This window comes from Phocoena phocoena, chromosome 16 (assembly GCF_963924675.1).
Source record: "Phocoena phocoena chromosome 16, mPhoPho1.1, whole genome shotgun sequence".
NCBI lineage: Eukaryota > Metazoa > Chordata > Mammalia > Artiodactyla > Phocoenidae > Phocoena > Phocoena phocoena.
Genome location: NC_089234.1, coordinates 67,467,630 through 67,476,857, shown reverse-complemented (window position 1 = coordinate 67,476,857; position 9,228 = coordinate 67,467,630).

Here is a 9,228-nt window from a genome sequence, read left to right as displayed (position 1 = left end):
AGTGTAAAAGATGCAGGGCTTCTTAAACCCTGGGTATAATCATGAGAATTAACTGGGAGATAGCTTTAAGATCATGATTCAAAGACCTCAGTCTAAGAGATTCTGATTCAATAGATCTGGAATATGGGCTAGGAATTTATAGAATTTATATAAACTTCCAGATGATTCTGATGATCAGCACTGTTTGGAAGTCACTAGAATGATGTACTCCTCAGTAGCTTAGGTTTACATGGAAAAGAGTGGGATTTATAGAGTGAATTTAAGAATGAAGTCATTGTGGATAATCTTGAATTTTTTTTTTGTTTTTATTTTTTTGGCTGTGCCACTCAGTATGCTGGATCTTAGTTCCATGACCAGGGATCAGACCCGTGCCCCCTGCAGTGGGCATGCAGAGTCTTAACCACTGGACCACCAGGGAAGTCCCTAAAATTTTTTAAAATTATTTTTTATTTTGGGAATTTCCAAACTTACCCAAAGGTAGAGAGACTAGTAGGAACAACCATGTAATGTGTAATGTATCTGTCACCTGCTTGAAAAATTACTACCATGCTGTCGGTCTTGTTTCACCTGCTTTCCCTTCCTCCCTCATTTCAAAAAAACTAGAATATTTTAAAGCAAATCCCAAATATCAACATTTCTTCTCTAATGGGTAAGGACATAAAAAAAAGTGTCATGCTATTATTATGTCTAACAAAATGATAAGAAATTCTTTAACATTATCTAGCAATACCTAATCCATACTCAAATTCCTCAATTGTCTCAAAGCTGTGACAAGAGGAAGTAAGTGGTAGAAGCTGGGATTTGAACACAGGCAGTCAGACTCTGCAGGCTCTAAAACCTATAACTCATAGAAAGAGAGAGGACACTGTCAGCAGTCTTGATGCACTTGAATTTTGATCCCGGGTCTTGGGATCTTAGAGAAGTAAGAACCAGTTGTCAAATCTGGTGGGGCAATTGTAGACTACAGGAAAGTTAGAGAATGGGTCAGTTTCTTTGAGTTAGTTTCATCGTTCTGAAGCCCTGTGATTATATCAAATGGCCCTCTGTCCATGTCTGACAGACAGAACTTAACGCACCTTGAACATATTCTTCCAGATTTGCTGAGTTCTGAGGACACTTTCTGGGAAGGAATACAGGTGCAAATTTTTGACCCCAGGTTGTCTTCTGCAATCTCATCTCGTCTTTCCATCACACATAACTGTATTGTATCTGTTGCGACTAGGCCTTTGGCCCTTGGGTTTAGGATGAAACAAAATATACTAGATGTTTAGTATATATTTATTGAATGAATGAGTGAATGAACTATAACTCGTATTTGGCATTCAATACACTATAGATTAACTGCCTTATCAAATCTATGATCCTAATTTATTGCGAATACAATTTTTGTAAATAAAAGGTTTACAGTGTCATTTAAAATTTCAAGTGTGTTCAGAAAATTTACTGTTAAGAGTTATCTGGCAATGAATTCCTCCTGAAGGGAAGCAGTTTTATGTTATAGGAATGACATGTCCTAATATATCTTTAGGACAAATAAGTTTTGAATATTTTTTCCTTAAAATACAACTGATACACACCTGTATTTTAGAGATTTAAATATATATTTTTTTCAGGTAACATCGGAATAGGGAAGTAGGAGAAGCTGCAATTGCTAAAGCGTCAGAGTGGTTTAGAGGAAGGAATGGAAAATGGAAAGTTTGTAGGATAATTGAGGAGAAAAGTCTCTACTGCTTTGATTCTAAAGTCCTCTGATCCTGGGCTTGAATCTTGAGTCCCCTAGTGTTCTGAGGTAGAGGCTACTAGTGCTTACCAGTATCTGCCTCCTTCTTTTTTATGTGGGCTTACAGCTAGAGCACATTTCCTAGCTGCCCTATAAATAGGTGTGGTTATATGACTGAAGTCTAGGCAATAGGATGTGAGTGAAAGTGATGCCCATCACTTCTTGGTCTGAATGGTCACAACTTCTGATGCATGGACCCCAATCTCTTCCTCTTTCTGCAGGCCGGATGCAGGAGGTCAGGCAGAGAACTCCAAGGCTCTTTCCATCTTGTGGCTCTGCCCTCTCCGAGAGCCTCAGACGTTAAACCTGTACTATGAAAGCCATTGGAATATGGCTATTGTTTGCTACAGCAATTAGCTTAGCCTGGCTTTTATAGTTTCTAAACACCGGGACAAAAATATGGAGTTGGATCTCTTTAGGAATGATTTATAGAGGTAGTATGGGAGAGTGGTTTTACATGCCTGCGCTTAGAAACCAACAGACTTTTTGGAGTAAAGTCTAGTCCCATTTCTGTTATATAGCTATGTAGCTTTGGATCAGTTACTTAACTTTTTTTAGCTCTCAGTTTCTTCACCTCTAAAATGGAGACAATCACAGTACCCACTTCAGAGGATTGTTGTGAGAATTGAATGAAATTACGTCTCAGAACAGATATCTGTTAATAAAGTTAGCGATTATTTTTAGAATTGACTATAGGTACATTCTAATTTATTTAGGTACATTTTCTAAGGGCTTAGTATGTCAGGGCAAAGTGTTCAGAAAGGATATAAAGATTAGCACCAATGATTTTTGCCTTCAAAGAGCCCCCAGTCTAGGAAGACAGTTGAAGGGCAAACCAGTTATTAGTGTGTGAATGGCTTTGTGAGCCTGTCAGCTTTTAAATCTGATGAGTATAATTTATTAACTATTCCTGTGCTAAAGATACACATCAGTGGCTGGAGGTAGAAAAAGGATTCTCTTGGAAAACACACATGCGCGTGCATATACATACACCTACATATATACAATTTTTTTTTTTTTGCTGGAACTCAATTGGCCCATGTACCAATGAGTGACAGAAATGGAGAACTGGCCGTTTCAGGGCAATATCTGGAGCCTGTAAAGAGCTTGAGATGATTAATTTACTCTAACAATGAATAAGAGAGCTGTGCTGCAGTGTATCCTCAAGGCTTACTTTTTAGTGGTAATTTTACTCAGTCAATTGCCTCTTTTTCTCCTCATCAATTTCATCTCCACCAAGCCATCACAATATGCAGATGAAAATGCAGGTAGGTGATAAAACATAGGGTTTGGGAATCTCTCCATGCCTTCAGGGCATCTGGGAATTTTACCATGAAAAGGGCATGGCATACTGAAACAATAATGAGACTTCCATTTAAAAATTTTCACACTCTGTGTGGTCTTTGGAATCAAAGAGATATGCCTCAGGATAATCCTTTTTCAAGAGCCTAGTAAACATTCTTTCCAACATGTGAACAAATATATATTTTTTTGAGCTGTTAGTTGCCAGGCACTGTGCTAGAAGCTTTGGGCTGAAAGATGAGTAAACAACATCCAAACTCTTATGGAAAATTCATTTATACAAATAGTTACAATTTTATAAGCGCTGTAATAGATAAATATTTTAATTGTCGCAGTGCCATTGAAGCCTGAGCTCTGTCTGCATGATGCTGTGTCAGGAGAGGTGCCATGGCTCAGGTGCTTCTTCAAGGGAGAATGAGAGTTCCCAGGTAGAGAAGAGGGTAGCAGGCTTTGCAGGCAGTAGAGACAGGATGTGCTGGTACAGGGCCCTTTTAAATTGTCATGACTTTTTGGAATCTGGGATATATTAAAAGACGTCAAGGATCTCTGGCTCAAAGAACTGGGAGATTTTATTAAACACATGACATCTACCAGACCAAGGAGGTTAGACAGAGCTGCTAAGCCTAATTCAGAGAGTTTTACAAACATTTCCTAAACCCCCAAATGATTATTTTCTCAATCCAACTCCTCCCATTACTGTAATAACTCTCCTAATGAAAGGAACAGGAGAAAATATCAGCTGTTTTCTTGTCCAGAGACCTTACCCTCTTTGCTAGTTTATGATTTATAATAGTTCAGCAGAGTGCTCTGAATATCCCAAGTTACCTAAAATTAACATATCAGTTAATTGGATTCGATGCTGTTAAAGGGATGGGGAAATATTCTAAAGCAGTTGGTTGGAATCAAGGATATAAAAAGAAAGGCATTATGCAAATGTTTGGTTATTAAGATATTCTGCCTAGAGGGGATAAAGTCAGATAATGAGAAATGAATGAAAACCAAAAGTTTCCTGTGTGTTTTAATATTAAATTTCTTTAACAGTAATATTTGGCCTCTTTAGTAGCATGTCTTTGCTAATACAAAGGAACAGAGGCATAAAAAAGCACTGGGTACCCTGGGGGATATGTGGATATGGAGTGTTGGGAGTGTAAGTGAGGTGGGAATGAGATGGTAACCCAGAGGTCCATGAAGTGGATGGTTTGATTATGGAGCACTTTGCATACTGTATGGGGTTATTTCTAATATAGGTAATAATCTGTTCCTGAACATCTAATGAGAGTCATAACTCTGTTTATATACCTTCCAGGTTACAAGACAATTTCCCATTCATTATCTCACGTGACCATCACAGTAGTTTGGAGATGGCCTGGTGCTGACTGTCCCAGGTCACATAATTAGAGATAGAGATGGATCTTTCTGAAGCTACTTTCTCTCATTTAATTGCTGAAAACAATTGGGATGATAGACCATGAATAACTTGTTATCTTTGGGCATTGAGATAATACCTGATAATCTGGTTGGTAATGAGATTTTTGAATTTGATGAAATTTAATTCTGGGGTTACTGTATCTGACTTGAAAAATTCAGGCCACTGACTTCAGTGAGAATCTTCTTCTGCTTGATCGGGTCTTTAAAGGTTCACTGGCTGGGCATTGCAGTCACTGGTACCTCGGATATTAGTCGAGGAAAACCCAACAGCTCTGGCACTGCAAGACTTTTCTGAGAGAAGCTCCATCCCCAGGCAGTGTGTGAACATTCAGTAAGAGGGATGCTAAGGACTTCAGTTATGCCTTTCATCCTTCCACAGAGCACAGCAGCCCATGGGTCAGGGTGTCTGGAAGTCAGAAAGCCTCCTTCACTGAATCCTCACAGGGTGTGGCCTATTCATTTTATCCTTCATCCTTTTCTGTGTGAGTTAATACATTTCTAGTCTGTAACCTTAAAGTTGGAGAATTGAGCTGGAAAGGAATGCTTAGTTCTGATTCACATTTTCTAGCAAGACAATAAACTTTTTTTTTCTAAATTAGTTTATTTTCTAAGTCTTGTCCTTCCAATAGGATTGTAAATTACTGGAGGGTAAGGACCTTTCTTCTAGATTATTTGTTGTTTACTTACTACCATTGACCTCTTCAGCCTTTATATCTTGATTTTAGAAGGGCTCCAATAAAACCTTGTGTCACATGGGAACGGCAGGATGGTGTGGTTAAGAATTGGGCTCTGGAGACAGATGGCCTGGCTTTTAAAATTCCAGCTCCATCACTTACTAACTGTATAATCTTTGGCAAGTGGTATAAATCCTCTACGACTGTTTCCACTTCCTCAACTGTAAACTGGGTATAATATTTAAAACTACCTAATATGATTGTTGTGGAATTAAACGAGATATTCCATTTAAAGCAGTTGGCACAGGGCTTCACATATGCTGATCAATAAATGTTAGGGATCATCATCATCAGTCATTACCATCATCATCATCATTACTTTTATATTCACCATCATCATCCCTGGGGATAGTTGATGATAATGCAGGGAGGGCTATCATTAACTTGTTAATTTTGATTATTTTCAGCCTGAAAAGATGTTCTTGGTGTTGTGCCACTGGTCTCTGTCCTCCGCTTTATCCTGTTTAGGTAAACTTCAAAGACATCATTGGTCAGTTTAGGGTGACACAAATGTAGGAAGATTAAGAAATATAGAACGGATAGAATTCAAGTTGGAAATGATGAGCTAAAACTGGCAAGGTTGCATTTAGTGGAAGCAAGTATGTTGAATTACATTCAAATGAAAAGTCCAACAGATAAACACAAAACTGCCTAACTACAGAATGGGAGATATCTAGATAAAAGTTGGTGTGAAAAGGTCTTGAGGGTTTTGTTGACCAGAACTTGAGTATGAGATGCTGGCTTGAGGCTTTTTTTAGAGAGCAAATACCAACTTAGGCTACTACCATGAGCTGAATATTTGTGTCTCCCCAAAATTCATATGTTGAAAATCCCTAATGTGACGTATTTGGAGGTGGTGCCTTTGGGGGTGATTAAATATTGAGGATGGAGTCCTCATGAATGGGGTTAGTGCCCTTATAACAAAGACTACAGAGAGCTCCCTTGGCCCTCCACCATGTGAGGACACAGCAAAAGGCACCAGCTATGAACCAGGAAATGTGCCCTCACCAGACATCAAATGTGCTGGCACTTTTATCTTGGACTTCTCAGGCTCCAGAACTGTGACAAATCAATTTCTGTTGTTTATAAGCCACCCAGTCTATGGCATTTTGTTATTACAGCCTGAATGGACTAAGACAATCAGTGTGCAGTGTTCAGATCAAGGAAAGTAAAAGATCTGCTGTTTATTGCACCAGAATGAACGCACCTGAAATACTATGTCTAGGTTCAGGTACCTTTGCAATCATCTTTTTATCATTTCATTAAAGGTTTGAGCTTCTTTCTTAGCTATGGATAAAATGAATTAGCAGGAACACAGATTTGTTACACTATCCAAGCTGCTTATCATTTTGTAGTTGATGATTCTGATGACAGATTTCAATTTAGGGGGAACATTCTCTTCCTTTCTCGAGAGAGATGCTTACTCTGGGCTTAACCTGAAAAGCCAGTTATGTCACTTTGTTTTCCTTTTAAGAGAGTTAAGCCAAGTTTCTTTTTGACCATTTAATTCCCATATTATGTTATCTTCCCTTCATCTCTCTCTCCACTCCACTCCCTCTCAATATTGCACCTCTCTTTTGTGCTTTCTCCCAATTATGTGTTCCCACCATGCCTGCTGCTGTAGCTCCTAATATGCTACCTTTTATGATCCACTACCTCTCTTTCCGTTCTGTTTAGGGGTTTCCTTTTTCACTGCAGCTAGTTAGATAACTTAATTCCACCTGGGATTTTCATAGCTTAGTAATGACTTGTATAATAGTATAACTTTCAGATTATACATTTGTTTAAAATATAGTGACATTCAGTGCTCTAGCCAAAAGGAGATTAATGGCAAGAATTTTGGAACTTGTAGGAGGCTGGTGCATGGGAGCTTTCTTTCCTGAGGGACCTCATCATCTCAGCAGGCAGTGCTTGGTGACTGTGGTGGGTAAGGCTGATTGGTACTGCAGCACCTGTGAGGTTCTTTTTTGGGTAGAGGTGAGGGCTTGGCAAGGGGGATTAGAATTTCATTGAGTGCAGTAGAGACCAGGACAGAAAATTTGGGTAATTGAGGTTATTTGACTTGGCTTTTATCCTGAGACCAGAAAGGTCTGCTGACATTTGGATTTGATCTCATTTAGCTGGGGGTCTTCTGGAAGCAATGACTGGCTTTTATTACCTAGTCCATTGATGGTGACTATTTCAGGCCATGCCAGACCCAAGAAGGAAGAATATTAGATGACCAGAACTTTTAGGGACCAATTAAACCAGGCAGTTTAAGTTGCAACTTAAATAAATTGGAGAGTACTTATTATTCTGTGCATTTTCACAATTAACTACAGACCTGGATCTTAGTTTACATCTGTATGAGTCTCATTCTCTTCTGTAGTGAGGGGAACTGGGATACCTATTTTGAAATCATTTTTACTGCAGAGCTTATACATTGCTCTTGGAGATCTTCCATGATTTCTTTTCTTTCTTTTTTTTTTTTTTTTTTTTTTTTTTTTTTTTTTTTTTGGTTACAAATTATGTCAGTCATGGGGAGTGATTCGTTTAAGAGGTGAGTCTCAAATGGAAGAAATTTTAATAGTGATACTAACGCAGTTGTAATTGCTTTAGTTACCACAGAGAAAAATGTCGCATGACAATATCTTCAAGTATTAACCAGTGTATTTTCACAGTTACATATCTTCCTTATGCTTTAAGGAAGAGAGGCCACAGAAAGAATGATGCAAGGAAAAAGAAAAGAAAAGCAATTTCTTGCTCTTGAGTTTCAAAATATAATTCTGGAACCCAGGGCAGAGCAATAGTGAAAGAAAAGGCATGAAAGGCCAGTCATTTTTTTTGCCCTGACCTAGAGAGAGACATAGGAGAGTTGCAGGAAAACCAGTAGGCCCTTGGAGTCTTCAGGGCTGGGAAAAGGGAAGTAGGACTGGAATTCCACATGGGCAGCATGAAGGGGCCTGGTGGCAATACAGATGCCAGCCTTAGTAGATGCAGCATGGAAGGGTAATGACATCTTGGGACTAAGGGGGTGAGTTACATCTCAGGGGTGGCATATATGGATGGATGACACAGAACAGACACCTCAAAAGCCTTGACATTGTGTAGTCTCCCCCACCCCTCCACCCTGCACCAGTACAACTCTTAGAGAAGAAGGAAATCCTAAATTGACTGAGTGTACTCAGAACTGACATTGTTATCCCTGATGGAATGAGGATTCAAGATAGACATTATGTTCAGTTTTAGAAAAATAAACTTATATTTTTGCATACCTCAATTTGTTCTCCTTACTGTTAATGCTTTAGAAAAAGCACTGAGAGGTGAATAATTGACTGAGTGGGCTGTTTTCAAAGTTGAAAAACACTGAAATGCAAGAAGGAGAATTTAGATTTTAGTCTTGTCTTTGTTACTATTTGACCTTGGGCACATAATTTTGTCCTTTTGGGCTTATCTCTCTCCATCTGGGGGGCTTGTCTGGATTGGAGCTTCCTAACCTGGTGGCTGAGGTCCCTCGGAGAGGCTAAGGAGTTTTTCTAAGGCATCTTGAATCTAGGCATGAACCAATCCTTGTGTGTAGATGGAATAAGTAATGTGTCTTTGTATGTAAGTGCTACTAATTTTTTGAATGTTTGTAGACCTAATTGTGTTTAATGAAATGTGATTAATTAATTTAAAAGCCGTACTAAATTTATATTTTATTTTTGTAATTAATCATCTCAATTAAACAATACAAAATTTGTAACTATTATTTAGAAATTATAGAGAAGTCCTTTTAGCCTAGGCTTTAGTCTAAAATGTTGTTTGTTGGCTACAAGTCTATATGGGGTTTATGCTAATTAGGGATCAGTATTATATGATTGTTCTAGAAATGATTGATCCTCACACTCTGACAAGTGGTACTAATTGATTTCAGAAATGTAAAGAATTAATAATAGAGGAGATGTTTTAATTACTGCATCCAAATAACCTGTCTTTTCTGATATTGAAAAGTCCCTCTATCTG